Genomic DNA, 19,969 nt, shown 5'->3' with positions numbered 1-19,969 from the left:
AGGGAATAGAGGGTATGGGTAGGGAAGCTCTCGGTAGGGAATAGAGGGTATAGGTATGGAAGCTCTCGGTAGGGAATAGAGGGTATGGGTAGGGAAGCTCTCAGTAGGGAATAGAGGGTATGGGTAGGGAAGCTCTCAGTTGGGAATAGAGGGGATGGGTAGGGAAGCTCTCAGTAGGGAATAGAGGGTATGGGTATGGAAGGTCTCAGTAGGGAATAGAGGGTATGGGTAGGGTAGCTCTCAGTAGGGAATAGAGGGTATGGGTATGGAAGGACTCAGTAGGGAATAGAGGGTATGGGTAGTAAAGCTCTCAGTAGGGAATAGAGGGTATAGGTATGGAAGCTCTCGGTAGGGAATAGAGGGTATGGGTAGGGAAGCTCTCAGTAGGGAATAGAGGGTATGGGTAGGGAAGCTCTCAGTAGGGAATAGAGGGTATGGGTATGGAAGGTCTCAGTAGGGAATAGAGGGTATGGGTATGGAAGGTCTCAGTAGGGAATAGAGGATATGGGTAGGGAAGCTCTCAGTAGGGAATAGAGGGTATGGGTATGGAAGGTCTCAGTAGGGAATAGAGGATATGGGTAGGGAAGCTCTCAGTAGGGAATAGAGGGTATGGGTATGGAAGGTCTCAGTAGGGAATAGAGGGTATGGGTAGGGAAGCTCTCAGTAGGGAATAGAGGGTATGGGTATGGAAGGTCTCAGTAGGGAATAGAGGATATGGGTAGGGAAGCTCTCAATAGGGAATAGAGGGTATAGGTATGGAAGCTCTCAGTAGGGAATAGAGGATATGGGTAGGGAAGCTCTCAGTAGGGAATAGAGGGTATGGGTAGTGAAGCTCTCAGTAGGGAATAGAGGGTATGGGTAGGGAAGCTCTCAGTAGGGAATAGAGGGGATGGGTAGGAAAGCTCTCAGTAGGGAATAGAGGGTATGGGTATGGAAGCTCTCAGTAGGGAATAGAGGGTATAGGTATGTAAGCTCTCAGTTGGGAATAGAGGGTATGGGTAGGGAAGCTCTCGGTAGGGAATAGAGGGTATGGGTAGGGAAGCTCTCGGTAGGGAATAGAGGGTGTGGGTAGGGAAGCTCTCAGTAGGGAATAGAGGGTATGGGTAGGGAAGCTCTCAGTAGGGAATAGAGGGTATGGGTAGGGAATAGAGGGGATGGGTAGGGAAGCTCTCGGTAGGGAATAGAGGGGATGGGTAGGGAAGCTCTCGGTAGGGAATAGAGGGGATGGGTATGGAAGCTCTCAGTAGGGAATAGAGGGTATGGGTAGTGAAGCTCTCGGTAGGGAATAGTGGGTATGGGTAGGGAAGCTCTCAGTAGGGAATAGAGGGGATGGGTAGGGAAGCTCTCGGTAGGGAATAGAGGGTATGGGTAGGGAAGCTCTCGGTAGGGAATAGAGGGGATGGGTATGGAAGCTCTCAGTAGGGAATAGAGGGTATGGGTAGGGAAGCTCTCAGTTGGGAATAGAGGGTATGGGTAGGGAAGCTCTCAGTTGGGAATAGAGGGTATGGGTAGGAAAGCTCTCAGTAGGGAATAGAGGATATGGGTAGGGAAGCTCTCAATAGGGAATAGAGGGTATAGGTATGGAAGCTCTCAGTAGGGAATAGAGGATATGGGTAGGGAAGCTCTCAGTAGGGAATAGAGGGTATGGGTAGTGAAGCTCTCAGTAGGGAATAGAGGGTATGAGTAGGGAAGCTCTCAGTAGGGAATAGAGGGGATGGGTAGTGAAGCTCTCAGTAGGGAATAGAGGGTATGGGTATGGAAGGTCTCAGTAGGGAATAGAGGGTATGGGTAGGGAAGCTCTCAGTAGGGAATAGAGGGTATGGGTATGGAAGCTCTCGGTAGGGAATAGAGGATATGGGTAGGGAAGCTCTCAGTAGGGAATAGAGGGTATGGGTAGTGAAGCTCTCAGTAGGGAATAGAGGGTATGAGTAGGGAAGCTCTCAGTAGGGAATAGAGGGGATGGGTAGTGAAGCTCTCAGTAGGGAATAGAGGGTATGGGTATGGAAGGTCTCAGTAGGGAATAGAGGGTATGGGTAGGGAAGCTCTCAGTAGGGAATAGAGGGTATGGGTATGGAAGCTCTCGGTAGGGAATAGAGGGTATGGGTAAGGAAGCTCTCGGTAGGGAATAGAGGGTGTGGGTAGGGAAGCTCTCAGTAGGGAATAGAGGGTATGGGTAGGGAAGCTCTCAGTAGGGAATAGAGGGTATGGGTAGGGAAGCTCTCGGTAGGGAATAGAGGGGATGGGTAGGGAAGCTCTCGGTAGGGAATAGAGGGGATGGGTAGGGAAGCTCTCGGTAGGGAATAGAGGGGATGGGTAGTGAAGCTCTCGGTAGGGAATAGTGGGTATGGGTAGGGAAGCTCTCAGTAGGGAATAGAGGGGATGGGTAGGGAAGCTCTCGGTAGGGAATAGAGGGTATGGGTAGGGAAGCTCTCGGTAGGGAATAGAGGGTATGGGTAGGGAAGCTCTCGGTAGGGAATAGAGGGTATAGGTATGGAAGCTCTCGGTAGGGAATAGAGGGTATGGGTAGGGAAGCTCTCAGTAGGGAATAGAGGGTATGGGTAGGGAAGCTCTCAGTTGGGAATAGAGGGGATGGGTAGGGAAGCTCTCAGTAGGGAATAGAGGGTATGGGTATGGAAGGTCTCAGTAGGGAATAGAGGGTATGGGTAGGGTAGCTCTCAGTAGGGAATAGAGGGTATGGGTATGGAAGGACACAGTAGGGAATAGAGGGTATGGGTAGTAAAGCTCTCAGTAGGGAATAGAGGGTATAGGTATGGAAGCTCTCGGTAGGGAATAGAGGGTATGGGTAGGGAAGCTCTCAGTAGGGAATAGAGGGTATGGGTAGGGAAGCTCTCAGTAGGGAATAGAGGGTATGGGTATGGAAGGTCTCAGTAGGGAATAGAGGGTATGGGTATGGAAGGTCTCAGTAGGGAATAGAGGATATGGGTAGGGAAGCTCTCAGTAGGGAATAGAGGGTATGGGTATGGAAGGTCTCAGTAGGGAATAGAGGATATGGGTAGGGAAGCTCTCAGTAGGGAATAGAGGGTATGGGTATGGAAGGTCTCAGTAGGGAATAGAGGGTATGGGTAGGGAAGCTCTCAGTAGGGAATAGAGGGTATGGGTATGGAAGGTCTCAGTAGGGAATAGAGGATATGGGTAGGGAAGCTCTCAATAGGGAATAGAGGGTATAGGTATGGAAGCTCTCAGTAGGGAATAGAGGATATGGGTAGGGAAGCTCTCAGTAGGGAATAGAGGGTATGGGTAGTGAAGCTCTCAGTAGGGAATAGAGGGTATGGGTAGGGAAGCTCTCAGTAGGGAATAGAGGGGATGGGTAGGAAAGCTCTCAGTAGGGAATAGAGGATATGGTTAGGGAAGCTCTCAATAGGGAATAGAGGGTATAGGTATGGAAGCTCTCAGTAGGGAATAGAGGATATGGGTAGGGAAGCTCTCAGTAGGGAATAGAGGGTATGGGTAGTGAAGATCTCAGTAGGGAATAGAGGGTATGAGTAGGGAAGCTCTCAGTAGGGAATAGAGGGGATGGGTAGGGAAGATCTCAGTAGGGAATAGAGGGTATAGGTATGAAGCTCTCAGTTGGGAATAGAGGGTATGGGTATGGAAGCTCTCAGTAGGGAATAGAGGGGATGGGTAGTGAAGCTCTCAGTAGGGAATAGAGGGTATGGGTATGGAAGGTCTCAGTAGGGAATAGAGGGTATGGGTAGGGAAGCTCTCAGTAGGGAATAGAGGGTATGGGTATGGAAGCTCTCGGTAGGGAATAGAGGGTATGGGTAAGGAAGCTCTCGGTAGGGAATAGAGGGTGTGGGTAGGGAAGCTCTCAGTAGGGAATAGAGGGTATGGGTAGGGAAGCTCTCAGTAGGAAATAGAGGGTATGGGTAGGGAAGCTCTCGGTAGGGAATAGAGGGGATGGGTAGGGAAGCTCTCGGTAGGGAATAGAGGGGATGGGTAGGGAAGCTCTCGGTAGGGAATAGAGGGGATGGGTAGTGAAGCTCTCGGTAGGGAATAGTGGGTATGGGTAGGGAAGCTCTCGGTAGGGAATAGAGGGGATGGGTAGGGAAGCTCTCGGTAGGGAATAGAGGGTATGGGTAGGGAAGCTCTCAGTAGGGAATAGAGGGTATGGGTAGGGAAGCTCTCAGTAGGGAATAGAGGGTATAGGTATGGAAGGTCTCAGTAGGGAATAGAGGGTATGGGTAGGGAAGCTCTCAGTAGGGAATAGAGGGTATGGGTATGGAAGGACTCAGTAGGGAATAGAGGGTATGGGTAGTAAAGCTCTCAGTAGGGAATAGAGGGTATAGGTATGGAAGCTCTCGGTAGGGAATAGAGGGTATGTGTAGGGAAGCTCTCAGTAGGGAATAGAGGGTATAGGTATGGAAGCTCTCAGTAGGGAATAGAGGGTATGGGTAGGGAAGCTCTCAGTAGGGAATAGAGGGTATGGGTATGGAAGGACTCAGTAGGGAATAGAGGGTATGGGTAGTAAAGCTCTCAGTAGGGAATAGAGGGTATAGGTAGGGAAGCTCTCAGTAGGGAATAGAGGGTATGGGTAGGGAAGCTCTCAGTAGGGAATAGAGGGTATAGGTATGGAAGCTCTCAGTAGGGAATAGAGGGTATAGGTAATGAAGCTCTCAGTAGGGAATAGAGGGTATGGGTAGTGAAGCTCTCAGTAGGGAATAGAGGGTATGGGTAGGGAAGCTCTCAGTAGAGAATAGAGGGTATGGGTAGTAAAGCTCTCAGTAGGGAATAGAGGGTATGGGTAGGGAAGCTCTCAGTAGGGAATAGAGGGTATAGGTATGGAAGCTCTCAGTTGGCAATAGAGGGTATGGGTAGGGAAGCTCTCAGTAAGGAATAGAGGGTATAGGTATGGAAGCTCTCAGTAGGGAATAGAGGGGATGGGTAGGGAAGCTCTCAGTAGGGAATAGAGGGTATGGGTATGGAAGCTCTCAGTTGGGAAATGAGGGTATAGGTATGGAAGCTCTCAGTAGGGAATAGAGGGTATGGGTAGGGAAGCTCTCAGTAGGGAATAGAGGGTATAGGTATGGAAGCTCTCAGTAGGGAATAGAGGGTATGGGTAGTGAAGCTCTCAGTAGGGAATAGAGGGTATGGGTAGTAAAGCTCTCAGTAGGGAATAGAGGGTATTGGTAGGGAAGATCTCAGTAGGGAATAGAGGGTATGGGTAGGGAAGCTCTCAGTAGGGAATAGAGGGTATGGGTATGGAAGCTCTCAGTAGGGAAAAGAGGGTATAGGTATGGAAGCTCTCAGTTGGGAATAGAGGGTATGGGTATGGAAGCTCTCAGTAGGGAATAGAGGGGATGGGTAGGGAAGCTCTCGGTAGGGAATAGAGGGTATGGGTAGGGAAGCTCTCGGTAGGGAATAGAGGGTATGGGTAGGGAAGCTCTCGGTAGGGAATAGAGGGTGTGGGTAGGGAAGCTCTCAGTAGGGAATAGAGGGTATGGGTAGGGAAGCTCTCAGTAGGGAATAGAGGGTATGGGTAGGGAATAGAGGGGATGGGTAGGGAAGCTCTCGGTAGGGAATAGAGGGGATGGGTAGGGAAGCTCTCGGTAGGGAATAGAGGGGATGGGTATGGAAGCTCTCAGTAGGGAATAGAGGGTATGGGTAGTGAAGCTCTCGGTAGGGAATAGTGGGTATGGGTAGGGAAGCTCTCAGTAGGGAATAGAGGGGATGGGTAGGGAAGCTCTCGGTAGGGAATAGAGGGTATGGGTAGGGAAGCTCTCGGTAGGGAATAGAGGGTATGGGTAGGGAAGCTCTCGGTAGGGAATAGAGGGGATGGGTATGGAAGCTCTCAGTAGGGAATAGAGGGTATGGGTAGGGAAGCTCTCAGTTGGGAATAGAGGGTATGGGTAGGGAAGCTCTCAGTAGGGAATAGAGGGTATGGGTAGGAAAGCTCTCAGTAGGGAATAGAGGATATGGGTAGGGAAGCTCTCAATAGGGAATAGAGGGTATAGGTATGGAAGCTCTCAGTAGGGAATAGAGGATATGGGTAGGGAAGCTCTCAGTAGGGAATAGAGGGTATGAGTAGGGAAGCTCTCAGTAGGGAATAGAGGGGATGGGTAGGGAAGATCTCAGTAGGGAATAGAGGGTATAGGTATGAAGCTCTCAGTTGGGAATAGAGGGTATGGGTAGGGAAGCTCTCAGTCGGGAATAGAGGGTATGGGTATGGAAGCTCTCAGTAGGGAATAGAGGATATGGGTAGGGAAGCTCTCAGTAGGGAATAGAGGGTATGGGTATGGAAGCTCTCAGTAGGGAATAGAGGGTATGAGTAGGGAAGCTCTCAGTAGGGAATAGAGGGTATGAGTAGGGAAGCTCTCAGTAGGGAATAGAGGGTATGGGTATGGAAGCTCTCAGTAGGGAATAGAGGGGATGGGTAGGGAAGCTCTCAGTAGGGAATAGAGGGTATGAGTAGGGAAGCTCTCAGTTGGGAATAGAGGGGATGGGTAGTGAAGCTCTCGGTAGGGAATAGTGGGTATGGGTAGGGAAGCTCTCAGTTGGGAATAGAGGGTATGGGTAGGGAAGCTCTCGGTAGGGAATAGAGGGTGTGGGTAGGGAAGCTCTCAGTAGGGAATAGAGGGTATGGGTAGGGAAGCTCTCAGTAGGGAATAGAGGGTATGGGTAGGGAATAGAGGGGATGGGTAGGGAAGCTCTCGGTAGGGAATAGAGGGGATGGGTAGGGAAGCTCTCGGTAGGGAATAGAGGGGATGGGTATGGAAGCTCTCAGTAGGGAATAGAGGGTATGGGTAGTGAAGCTCTCGGTAGGGAATAGTGGGTATGGGTAGGGAAGCTCTCAGTAGGGAATAGAGGGGATGGGTAGGGAAGCTCTCGGTAGGGAATAGAGGGTATGGGTAGGGAAGCTCTCGGTAGGGAATAGAGGGTATGGGTAGGGAAGCTCTCGGTAGGGAATAGAGGGGATGGGTATGGAAGCTCTCAGTAGGGAATAGAGGGTATGGGTAGGGAAGCTCTCAGTTGGGAATAGAGGGTATGGGTAGGGAAGCTCTCAGTTGGGAATAGAGGGTATGGGTAGGAAAGCTCTCAGTAGGGAATAGAGGATATGGGTAGGGAAGCTCTCAATAGGGAATAGAGGGTATAGGTATGGAAGCTCTCAGTAGGGAATAGAGGATATGGGTAGGGAAGCTCTCAGTAGGGAATAGAGGGTATGGGTAGTGAAGCTCTCAGTAGGGAATAGAGGGTATGAGTAGGGAAGCTCTCAGTAGGGAATAGAGGGGATGGGTAGTGAAGCTCTCAGTAGGGAATAGAGGGTATGGGTATGGAAGGTCTCAGTAGGGAATAGAGGGTATGGGTAGGGAAGCTCTCAGTAGGGAATAGAGGGTATGGGTATGGAAGCTCTCGGTAGGGAATAGAGGATATGGGTAGGGAAGCTCTCATTAGGGAATAGAGGGTATGGGTAGTGAAGCTCTCAGTAGGGAATAGAGGGTATGAGTAGGGAAGCTCTCAGTAGGGAATAGAGGGGATGGGTAGTGAAGCTCTCAGTAGGGAATAGAGGGTATGGGTATGGAAGGTCTCAGTAGGGAATAGAGGGTATGGGTAGGGAAGCTCTCAGTAGGGAATAGAGGGTATGGGTATGGAAGCTCTCGGTAGGGAATAGAGGGTATGGGTAAGGAAGCTCTCGGTAGGGAATAGAGGGTGTGGGTAGGGAAGCTCTCAGTAGGGAATAGAGGGTATGGGTAGGGAAGCTCTCAGTAGGGAATAGAGGGTATGGGTAGGGAAGCTCTCGGTAGGGAATAGAGGGGATGGGTAGGGAAGCTCTCGGTAGGGAATAGAGGGGATGGGTAGGGAAGCTCTCGGTAGGGAATAGAGGGGATGGGTAGTGAAGCTCTCGGTAGGGAATAGTGGGTATGGGTAGGGAAGCTCTCAGTAGGGAATAGAGGGGATGGGTAGGGAAGCTCTCGGTAGGGAATAGAGGGTATGGGTAGGGAAGCTCTCGGTAGGGAATAGAGGGTATGGGTAGGGAAGCTCTCGGTAGGGAATAGAGGGTATAGGTATGGAAGCTCTCGGTAGGGAATAGAGGGTATGGGTAGGGAAGCTCTCAGTAGGGAATAGAGGGTATGGGTAGGGAAGCTCTCAGTTGGGAATAGAGGGGATGGGTAGGGAAGCTCTCAGTAGGGAATAGAGGGTATGGGTATGGAAGGTCTCAGTAGGGAATAGAGGGTATGGGTAGGGTAGCTCTCAGTAGGGAATAGAGGGTATGGGTATGGAAGGACTCAGTAGGGAATAGAGGGTATGGGTAGTAAAGCTCTCAGTAGGGAATAGAGGGTATAGGTATGGAAGCTCTCGGTAGGGAATAGAGGGTATGGGTAGGGAAGCTCTCAGTAGGGAATAGAGGGTATGGGTAGGGAAGCTCTCAGTAGGGAATAGAGGGTATGGGTATGGAAGGTCTCAGTAGGGAATAGAGGGTATGGGTATGGAAGGTCTCAGTAGGGAATAGAGGATATGGGTAGGGAAGCTCTCAGTAGGGAATAGAGGGTATGGGTATGGAAGGTCTCAGTAGGGAATAGAGGATATGGGTAGGGAAGCTCTCAGTAGGGAATAGAGGGTATGGGTATGGAAGGTCTCAGTAGGGAATAGAGGGTATGGGTAGGGAAGCTCTCAGTAGGGAATAGAGGGTATGGGTATGGAAGGTCTCAGTAGGGAATAGAGGATATGGGTAGGGAAGCTCTCAATAGGGAATAGAGGGTATAGGTATGGAAGCTCTCAGTAGGGAATAGAGGATATGGGTAGGGAAGCTCTCAGTAGGGAATAGAGGGTATGGGTAGTGAAGCTCTCAGTAGGGAATAGAGGGTATGGGTAGGGAAGCTCTCAGTAGGGAATAGAGGGGATGGGTAGGAAAGCTCTCAGTAGGGAATAGAGGATATGGTTAGGGAAGCTCTCAATAGGGAATAGAGGGTATAGGTATGGAAGCTCTCAGTAGGGAATAGAGGATATGGGTAGGGAAGCTCTCAGTAGGGAATAGAGGGTATGGGTAGTGAAGATCTCAGTAGGGAATAGAGGGTATGAGTAGGGAAGCTCTCAGTAGGGAATAGAGGGGATGGGTAGGGAAGATCTCAGTAGGGAATAGAGGGTATAGGTATGAAGCTCTCAGTTGGGAATAGAGGGTATGGGTATGGAAGCTCTCAGTAGGGAATAGAGGGGATGGGTAGTGAAGCTCTCAGTAGGGAATAGAGGGTATGGGTATGGAAGGTCTCAGTAGGGAATAGAGGGTATGGGTAGGGAAGCTCTCAGTAGGGAATAGAGGGTATGGGTATGGAAGCTCTCGGTAGGGAATAGAGGGTATAGGTATGGAAGCTCTCGGTAGGGAATAGAGGGTGTGGGTAGGGAAGCTCTCAGTAGGGAATAGAGGGTATGGGTAGGGAAGCTCTCAGTAGGGAATAGAGGGTATGGGTAGTGAAGATCTCAGTAGGGAATAGAGGGTATGAGTAGGGAAGCTCTCAGTAGGGAATAGAGGGGATGGGTAGGGAAGATCTCAGTAGGGAATAGAGGGTATAGGTATGAAGCTCTCAGTTGGGAATAGAGGGTATGGGTATGGAAGCTCTCAGTAGGGAATAGAGGGGATGGGTAGTGAAGCTCTCAGTAGGGAATAGAGGGTATGGGTAGGGAAGCTCTCGGTAGGGAATAGAGGGGATGGGTAGGGAAGCTCTCGGTAGGGAATAGAGGGGATGGGTAGGGAAGCTCTCGGTAGGGAATAGAGGGGATGGGTAGTGAAGCTCTCGGTAGGGAATAGTGGGTATGGGTAGGGAAGCTCTCAGTAGGGAATAGAGGGGATGGGTAGGGAAGCTCTCGGTAGGGAATAGAGGGTATGGGTAGGGAAGCTCTCAGTAGGGAATAGAGGGTATGGGTAGGGAAGCTCTCAGTAGGGAATAGAGGGTATAGGTATGGAAGGTCTCAGTAGGGAATAGAGGGTATGGGTAGGGAAGCTCTCAGTAGGGAATAGAGGGTATGGGTATGGAAGGACTCAGTAGGGAATAGAGGGTATGGGTAGTAAAGCTCTCAGTAGGGAATAGAGGGTATAGGTATGGAAGCTCTCGGTAGGGAATAGAGGGTATGTGTAGGGAAGCTCTCAGTAGGGAATAGAGGGTATGGGTAGGGAAGCTCTCAGTAGGGAATAGAGGGTATGGGTATGGAAGGTCTCAGTAGGGAATAGAGGGTATGGGTAGGGAAGCTCTCAGTAGGGAATAGAGGGTATGGGTATGGAAGGACTCAGTAGGGAATAGAGGGTATGGGTAGTAAAGCTCTCAGTAGGGAATAGAGGGTATAGGTAGGGAAGCTCTCAGTAGGGAATAGAGGGTATGGGTAGGGAAGCTCTCAGTAGGGAATAGAGGGTATAGGTATGGAAGCTCTCAGTAGGGAATAGAGGGTATAGGTAATGAAGCTCTCAGTAGGGAATAGAGGGTATGGGTAGTGAAGCTCTCAGTAGGGAATAGAGGGTATGGGTAGGGAAGCTCTCAGTAGAGAATAGAGGGTATGGGTAGTAAAGCTCTCAGTAGGGAATAGAGGGTATGGGTAGGGAAGCTCTCAGTAGGGAATAGAGGGTATAGGTATGGAAGCTCTCAGTTGGCAATAGAGGGTATGGGTAGGGAAGCTCTCGGTAGGGAATAGAGGGTATGTGTAGGGAAGCTCTCAGTAAGGAATAGAGGGTATAGGTATGGAAGCTCTCAGTAGGGAATAGAGGGGATGGGTAGGGAAGCTCTCAGTAGGGAATAGAGGGTATGGGTATGGAAGCTCTCAGTTGGGAAATGAGGGTATAGGTATGGAAGCTCTCAGTAGGGAATAGAGGGTATGGGTAGGGAAGCTCTCAGTAGGGAATAGAGGGTATAGGTATGGAAGCTCTCAGTAGGGAATAGAGGGTATGGGTAGTGAAGCTCTCAGTAGGGAATAGAGGGTATTGGTAGGGAAGATCTCAGTAGGGAATAGAGGGTATGGGTAGGGAAGCTCTCAGTAGGGAATAGAGGGTATGGGTATGGAAGCTCTCAGTAGGGAAAAGAGGGTATGGGTATGGAAGCTCTCAGTAGGGAATAGAGGGGATGGGTAGGGAAGCTCTCGGTAGGGAATAGAGGGTATGGGTAGGGAAGCTCTCGGTAGGGAATAGAGGGTATGGGTAGGGAAGCTCTCGGTAGGGAATAGAGGGTGTGGGTAGGGAAGCTCTCAGTAGGGAATAGAGGGTATGGGTAGGGAAGCTCTCAGTAGGGAATAGAGGGTATGGGTAGGGAAGCTCTCGGTAGGGAATAGAGGGTATGGGTATGGAAGCTCTCAGTTGGGAATAGAGGGTATGGGTATGGAAGCTCTCAGTAGGGAATAGAGGGGATGGGTAGGGAAGCTCTCGGTAGGGAATAGAGGGTATGGGTAGGGAAGCTCTCGGTAGGGAATAGAGGGTATGGGTAGGGAAGCTCTCGGTAGGGAATAGAGGGTGTGGGTAGGGAAGCTCTCAGTAGGGAATAGAGGGTATGGGTAGGGAAGCTCTCAGTAGGGAATAGAGGGTATGGGTAGGGAATAGAGGGGATGGGTAGGGAAGCTCTCGGTAGGGAATAGAGGGGATGGGTAGGGAAGCTCTCGGTAGGGAATAGAGGGGATGGGTATGGAAGCTCTCAGTAGGGAATAGAGGGTATGGGTAGTGAAGCTCTCGGTAGGGAATAGTGGGTATGGGTAGGGAAGCTCTCAGTAGGGAATAGAGGGGATGGGTAGGGAAGCTCTCGGTAGGGAATAGAGGGTATGGGTAGGGAAGCTCTCAGTAGGGAATAGAGGGTATGGGTAGGAAAGCTCTCAGTAGGGAATAGAGGATATGGGTAGGGAAGCTCTCAATAGGGAATAGAGGGTATAGGTATGGAAGCTCTCAGTAGGGAATAGAGGATATGGGTAGGGAAGCTCTCAGTAGGGAATAGAGGGTATGAGTAGGGAAGCTCTCAGTAGGGAATAGAGGGGATGGGTAGGGAAGATCTCAGTAGGGAATAGAGGGTATAGGTATGAAGCTCTCAGTTGGGAATAGAGGGTATGGGTAGGGAAGCTCTCAGTCGGGAATAGAGGGTATGGGTATGGAAGCTCTCAGTAGGGAATAGAGGATATGGGTAGGGAAGCTCTCAGTAGGGAATAGAGGGTATGGGTATGGAAGCTCTCAGTAGGGAATAGAGGGTATGAGTAGGGAAGCTCTCAGTAGGGAATAGAGGGTATGAGTAGGGAAGCTCTCAGTAGGGAATAGAGGGTATGGGTATGGAAGCTCTCAGTAGGGAATAGAGGGGATGGGTAGGGAAGCTCTCAGTAGGGAATAGAGGGTATGAGTAGGGAAGCTCTCAGTTGGGAATAGAGGGTATGGGTAGGGAAGCTCTCGGTAGGGAATAGAGGGTATGGGTAGGGAAGCTCTCGGTAGGGAAAAGAGGGTGTGGGTAGGGAAGCTCTCGGTAGGGAATAGAGGGTGTGGGTAGGGAAGCTCTCAGTAGGGAATAGAGGGTATGGGTAGGGAAGCTCTCAGTAGGGAATAGAGGGTATGGGTAGGGAAGCTCTCGGTAGGGAATAGAGGGGATGGGTAGGGAAGCTCTCGGTAGGGAATAGAGGGGATGGGTAGGGAAGCTCTCGGTAGGGAATAGAGGGGATGGGTAGTGAAGCTCTCGGTAGGGAATAGTGGGTATGGGTAGGGAAGCTCTCAGTAGGGAATAGAGGGGATGGGTAGGGAAGCTCTCGGTAGGGAATAGAGGGTATGGGTAGGGAAGCTCTCGGTAGGGAATAGAGGGTATGGGTAGGGAAGCTCTCGGTACGGAATAGAGGGTATGGGTAGGGAAGCTCTCGGTAGGGAATAGAGGGGATGGGTAGGGAAGCTCTCGGTAGGGAATAGAGGGGATGGGTAGGGAAGCTCTCGGTAGGGAATAGAGGGGATGGGTAGTGAAGCTCTCGGTAGGGAATAGTGGGTATGGGTAGGGAAGCTCTCAGTAGGGAATAGAGGGGATGGATAGGGAAGCTCTCGGTAGGGAATAGAGGGTATGGGTAGGGAAGCTCTCGGTAGGGAATAGAGGGAATGGGTAGGGAAGCTCTCGGTAGGGAATAGAGGGTATGAGTAGGGAAGCTCTCGGTAGGGAATAGAGGGTATGGGTAGGGAAGCTCTCGGTAGCGAATAGAGGGTATGAGTAGGGAAGCTCTCAGTAGGGAATAGAGGGTATGGGTAGGGAAGCCCTCAGTAGGGAATAGAGGGTATGGGTAGGGAAGCTCTCGGTAGGGAATAGAGGGGATGGGTAGGGAAGCTCTCGGTAGGGAATAGAGGGTATGGGTAGGGAAGCTCTCGGTAGGGAATAGAGGGGATGGGTATGGAAGCTCTCAGTAGGGAATAGAGGGTATGGATAGGGAAGCTCTCAGTTGGGAATAGAGGGTATGGATAGGGAAGCTCTCAGTAGGGAATAGAGGGTATGGGTAGGGAAGCTCTCAGTAGGGAATAGAGGGTATGGGTAGGGAAGCTCTCAGTTGGGAATAGAGGGTATGGGTAGGGAAGCTCTCAGTAGGGAATAGAGGGTATGGATAGGGAAGCTCTCAGTAGGGAATAGAGGGTATGGGTAGGGAAGCTCTCAGTTGGGAATAGAGGGTATGGGTAGGGAAGCTCTCAGTAGGGAATAGAGGGGATGGGTAGGGAAGCTCTCAGTAGGGAATAGAGGGTATAGGTATGGAAGCTCTCAGTAGGGAATAGAGGATATGGGTAGGGAAGCTCTCAGTAGGGAATAGAGGGTATGGGTAGTGAAGCTCTCAGTAGGGAATAGAGGGTATGAGTAGGGAAGCTCTCAGTAGGGAATAGAGGGGATGGGTAGGGAAGATCTCAGTAGGGAATAGAGGGTATAGGTATGGAAGCTCTCAGTTGGGAATAGAGGGTATGGGTATGGAAGCTCTCAGTAGGGAATAGAGGGTATGGATAGGGAAGCTCTCAGTAGGGAATAGAGGGTATGGGTAGGGAAGCTCTCAGTTGGGAATAGAGGGTATGGGTAGGGAAGCTCTCAGTTGGGAATAGAGGGTATGGGTAGGGAAGCTCTCAGTAGGGAATAGAGGGTATGGATAGGGAAGCTCTCAGTAGGGAATAGAGGGTATGGGTAGGGAAGCTCTCAGTTGGGAATAGAGGGTATGGGTAGGGAAGCTCTCAGTAGGGAATAGAGGGGATGGGTAGGGAAGCTCTCAGTAGGGAATAGAGGGTATAGGTATGGAAGCTCTCAGTAGGGAATAGAGGATATGGGTAGGGAAGCTCTCAGTAGGGAATAGAGGGTATGGGTAGTGAAGCTCTCAGTAGGGAATAGAGGGTATGAGTAGGGAAGCTCTCAGTAGGGAATAGAGGGGATGGGTAGGGAAGATCTCAGTAGGGAATAGAGGGTATAGGTATGGAAGCTCTCAGTTGGGAATAGAGGGTATGGGTATGGAAGCTCTCAGTAGGGAATAGAGGGGATGGGTAGTGAAGCTCTCAGTAGGGAATAGAGGGTATGGGTATGGAAGGTCTCAGTAGGGAATAGAGGGTATGGGTAGGGAAGCTCTCAGTAGGGAATAGAGGGTATGGGTATGGAAGCTCTCGGTAGGGAATAGAGGGTATGGGTAGGGAAGCTCTCGGTAGGGAATAGAGGGTGTGGGTAGGGAAGCTCTCAGTAGGGAATAGAGGGTATGGGTAGGGAAGCTCTCAGTAGGGAATAGAGGGTATGGGTAGGGAAGCTCTCGGTAGGGAATAGAGGGGATGGGTAGGGAAGCTCTCGGTAGGGAATAGAGGGGATGGGTAGTGAAGCTCTCGGTAGGGAATAGTGGGTATGGGTAGGGAAGCTCTCGGTAGGGAATAGAGGGGATGGGTAGGGAAGCTCTCGGTAGGGAATAGAGGGTATGGGTAGGGAAGCTCTCGGTAGGGAATAGAGGGTATGGGTAGGGAAGCTCTCGGTAGGGAATAGAGGGTATGGGTAGGGAAGCTCTCGGTAGGGAATAGAGGGGATGGGTAGGGAAGCTCTCGGTAGGGAATAGAGGGGATGGGTAGGGAAGCTCTCGGTAGGGAATAGAGGGGATGGGTAGTGAAGCTCTCAGTAGGGAATAGTTGGTATGGGTAGGGAAGCTCTCAGTAGGGAATAGAAGGGATGGGTAGGGAAGCTCTCGGTAGGGAATAGAGGGTATGGGTAGGGAAGCTCTCGGTAGGGAATAGAGGGTATGGGTAGGGAAGCTCTCGGTAGGGAATAGAGGGTATGGGTAGGGAAGCTCTCGGTAGGGAATAGAGGGTATGGGTAGGGAAGCTCTCGGTAGGGAATAGAGGGTATGAGTAAGGAAGCTCTCGGTAGGGAATAGAGGGTATGGGTAGGGAAGCTCTCGGTAGGGAATAGAGGGTATGAGTAGGGAAGCTCTCAGTAGGGAATAGAGGGTATGGGTAGGGAAGCTCTCGGTAGGGAATAGAGGGGATGGGTAGTAAAGCTCTCGGTAGGGAATAGAGGGGATGGGTAGTGAAGCTCTCGGTAGGGAATAGTGGGTATGAGTAGGGAAGCTCTCAGTAGGGAATAGAGGGTATGGGTAGGGAAGCTCTCGGTAGGGAATAGAGGGTATGAGTAGGGAAGCTCTCAGTAGGGAATAGAGGGTATGGGTAGGGAAGCTCTCGGTAGGGAATAGAGGGGATGGGTAGGGAAGCTCTCGGTAGGGAATAGAGGGGATGGGTAGTGAAGCTCTCGGTAGGGAATAGTGGGTATGGGTAGGGAAGCTCTCAGTAGGGAATAGAGGGTATGGGTAGGGAAGCTCTCGGTAGGGAATAGAGGGGATGGGTATGGAAGCTCTCAGTAGGGAATAGAGGGTATGGGTAGGGAAGCTCTCGGTAGGGAATAGAGGGTATGGGTAGGGAAGCTCTCGGTAGGGAATAGAGGGGATGGGTATGGAAGCTCTCAGTAGGGAATAGATGGGATGGGTAGGAAAGCTCTCAGTTGGGAATAGAGGGTATGGGTAGGGAAGCTCTCGGTAGGGAATAGAGGGTATGGGTAGGGAAGCTCTCGGTAGGGAATAGAGGGGATGGGTATGGAAGCTCTCAGTAGGGAATAGAGGGTATGGGTAGGGAAGCTCTCAGTTGGGAATAGAGGGTATGGGTAGGGAAGCTCTCAGTTGGGAATAGAGGGTATGGGTAGGGAAGCTCTCAGTAGGGAATAGAGGGTATGGGTATGGAAGCTCTCAGTAGGGAATAGAGGGTATGGGTAGGGAAGCTCTCAGTAGGGAATAGAGGGTATGGGTAGGGAAGCTCTCAGTTGGGAATAGAGGGTATGGGTAGGGAAGCTCTCAGTAGGGAATAGAGGGTATGGGTAGGAAAGCTCTCAGTAGGGAATAGAGGATATGGGTAGGGAAGCTCTCAATAGGGAATAGAGGGTATAGGTATGGAAGCTCTCAGTAGGGAATAGAGGATATGGGTAGGGAAGCTCTCAGTAGGGAATAGAGGGTATGGGTAGTGAAGCTCTCAGTGGGGAATAGAGGGTATGAGTAGGGAAGCTCTCAGTAGGGAATAGAGGGGATGGGTAGGGAAGATCTCAGTAGGGAATAGAGGGTATAGGTATGAAGCTCTCAGTTGGGAATAGAGGGTATGGGTATGGAAGCTCTCAGTAGGGAATAGAGGGGATGGGTAGTGAAGCTCTCAGTAGGGAATAGAGGGTATGGGTATGGAAGGTCTCAGTAGGGAATAGAGGGTATGGGTATGGAAGGTCTCAGTAGGGAATAGAGGGTATGGGTAGTAAAGCTCTCAGTAGGGAATAGAGGGTATAGGTATGGAAGCTCTTGGTAGGGAATAGAGGGTATGGGTAGGGAAGCTCTCAGTAGGGAATAGAGGGTATGGGTAGGGAAGCTCTCAGTAGGGAATAGAGGGTATAGGTATGGAAGCTCTCAGTTGGGAATAGAGGGTATAGGTATGGAAGGTCTCAGTAGGGAATAGAGGGTATAGGTATGGAAGCTCTCAGTAGGGAATAGAGGGAATGGGTAGGGAAGCTCTCAGTAGGGAATAGAGGGTATGGGTATGGAAGCTCTCAGTTGGGAATAGAGGGTATAGGTATGGAAGCTCTCAGTAGGGAATAGAGGGTATGGGTAGTGAAGCTCTCAGTAGGGAAGAGAGGGTATGGGTAGTAAAGCTCTCAGTAGGGAATAGAGGGTATTGGTAGGGAAGATCTCAGTAGGGAATAGAGGGTATGGGTAGGGAAGCTCTCAGTAGGGAATAGAGGGTATGGGTATGGAAGCTCTCAGTAGGGAATAGAGGGTATAGGTATGGAAGCTCTCAGTTGGGAATAGAGGGTATGGGTAGGGAAGCTCTCGGTAGGGAATAGAGGGTATGGGTAGGGAAGCTCTCGGTAGGGAATAGAGGGTATGGGTAGGGAAGCTCTCGGTAGGGAATAGAGGGTGTGGGTAGGGAAGCTCTCAGTAGGGAATAGAGGGTATGGGTAGGGAAGCTCTCGGTAGGGAATAGAGGGTATGGGTAGGGAAGCTCTCGGTAGGGAATAGAGGGGATGGGTAGGGAAGCTCTCGGTAGGGAATAGAGGGGATGGGTAGGGAAGCTCTCGGTAGGGAATAGAGGGGATGGGTAGTGAAGCTCTCGGTAGGGAATAGTGGGTATGGGTAGGGAAGCTCTCAGTAGGGAATAGAGGGGATGGGTAGGGAAGCTCTCGGTAGGGAATAGAGGGTATGGGTAGGGAAGCTCTCGGTAGGGAATAGAGGGGATGGGTATGGAAGCTCTCAGTAGGGAATAGAGGGTATGGGTAGTAAAGCTCTCAGTAGGGAATAGAGGGTATGGGTAGGGAAGCTCTCAGTTGGGAATAGAGGGTATGGGTAGGGAAGCTCTCAGTTGGGAATAGAGGGTATGGGTAGGGAAGCTCTCAGTAGGGAATAGAGGGTATGGGTATGGAAGCTCTCAGTAGGGAATAGAGGGTATGAGTAGGGAAGCTCTCAGTAGGGAATAGAGGGTATGGGTATGGAAGCTCTCAGTAGGGAATAGAGGGGATGGGTATGGAAGCTCTCAGTAGGGAATAGAGGGGATGGGTAGGAAAGCTCTCAGTAGGGAATAGAGGATATGGGTAGGGAAGCTCTCAATAGGGAATAGAGGGTATAGGTATGGAAGCTCTCAGTAGGGAATAGAGGATATGGGTAGGGAAGCTCTCAGTAGGGAATAGAGGGTATGGGTAGTGAAGCTCTCAGTAGGGAATAGAGGGTATGAGCAGGGAAGCTCTCAGTAGGGAATAGAGGGGATGGGTAGGGAAGATCTCAGTAGGGAATAGAGGGTATAGGTATGAAGCTCTCAGTTGGGAATAGAGGGTATGGGTAGGGAAGCTCTCAGTAGGGAATAGAGGGTATAGGTATGGAAGCTCTCAGTAGGGAATAGAGGGTATGGGTAGGGAAGCTCTCAGTAGGGAATAGAGGGGATGGGTAGGGAAGCTCTCGGTAGGGAATAGAGGGTGTGGGTAGGGAAGCTCTCAGTAGGGAATTGAGGGTATGGGTAGGGAAGCTCTCTGTAGGGAATAGAGGGTATGGGTAGGGAAGCTCTCGGTAGGGAATAGAGGGTATAGGTATGGAAGCTCTCGGTAGGGAATAGAGGGTATGGGTAGGGAAGCTCTCGGTAGGGAATAGAGGGTATGGGTAGGGAAGCTCTCGGTAGGGAATAGAGGGTATGGGTAGGGAAGCTCTCGGTAGGGAATAGAGGGGATGGGTAGTGAAGCTCTCGGTAGGGAATAGTGGGTATGGGTAGGGAAGCTCTCGGTAGGGAATAGAGGGGATGGGTATGGAAGCTCTCGGTAGGGAATAGAGGGTATGGGTAGGGAAGCTCTCGGTAGGGAATAGAGGGGATGGGTATGGAAGCTCTCACTAGGGAATAGAGGGTATGGATAGGGAAGCTCTCAGTTGGGAATAGAGGGTATGGGTAGGGAAGCTCTCAGTTGGGAATAGAGGGTATGGGTAGGGAAGCTCTCAGTAGGGAATAGAGGGTATGGGTATGGAAGCTCTCGGTAGGGAATAGAGGGTATGGGTAAGGAAGCTCTCGGTAGGGAATAGAGGGTGTGGGTAGGGAAGCTCTCAGTAGGGAATAGAGGGTATGGGTAGGGAAGCTCTCAGTAGGGAATAGAGGGTATGGGTAGGGAAGCTCTCGGTAGGGAATAGAGGGGATGGGTAGGGAAGCTCTCGGTAGGGAATAGAGGGGATGGGTAGGGAAGCTCTCGGTAGGGAATAGAGGGTATGGGTAGGGAAGCTCTCGGTAGGGAATAGAGGGGATGGGTAGTGAAGCTCTCGGTAGGGAATAGTGGGTATGGGTAGGGAAGCTCTCGGTAGGGAATAGAGGGTATGGGTATGGAAGCTCTCAGTAGGGAATAGAGGGTATGGGTAGGGAAGCTCTCGGTAGGGAATAGAGGGTATAGGTAGGGAAGCTCTCAGTAGGGAATAGAGGGTATGGGTAGGGAAGCTCTCAGTAGGGAATAGAGGGTATGGGTAGGGAAGCTCTCGGTAGGGAATAGAGGGTATAGGTATGGAAGCTCTCGGTAGGGAATAGAGGGTATGGGTAGGGAAGCTCTCAATAGGGAATAGAGGGTATGGGTAGTGAAGCTCTCAGTAGGGAATAGAGGGTATGGGTAGTGAAGCTCTCAGTAGGGAATAGAGGATATGGGTAGGGAAGCTCTCAGTAGGGAATAGAGGGTATGGGTATGGAAGGTCTCAGTAGGGAATAGAGGGTATGGGTAGGGAAGCTCTCAGTAGGGAATAGAGGGTATGGGTAGGGAAGCTCTCAGTAGGGAATAGAGGGTATGGGTATGGAAGGACTCAGTAGGGAATAGAGGGTATGGGTAGTAAAGCTCTCAGTAGGGAATAGAGGGTATAGGTATGGAAGCTCTCGGTAGGGAATAGAGGGTATGGGTAGGGAAGCTCTCAGTAGGGAATAGAGGGTATGGGTAGGGAAGCTCTCAGTAGGGAATAGAGGGTATGGGTATGGAAGGTCTCAGTAGGGAATAGAGGGTAT

Source organism: Lithobates pipiens, unplaced genomic scaffold (genome assembly GCF_037356315.1).
Source record: "Lithobates pipiens isolate NorthernLeopardFrog02 unplaced genomic scaffold, aLitPip1_a1.2 Scaffold_138, whole genome shotgun sequence".
Taxonomy (NCBI): Eukaryota; Metazoa; Chordata; class Amphibia; order Anura; family Ranidae; genus Lithobates; species Lithobates pipiens.
The sequence above is the reverse complement of the archived record's forward strand: the minus strand, read 5'-3'. Positions refer to the sequence as shown.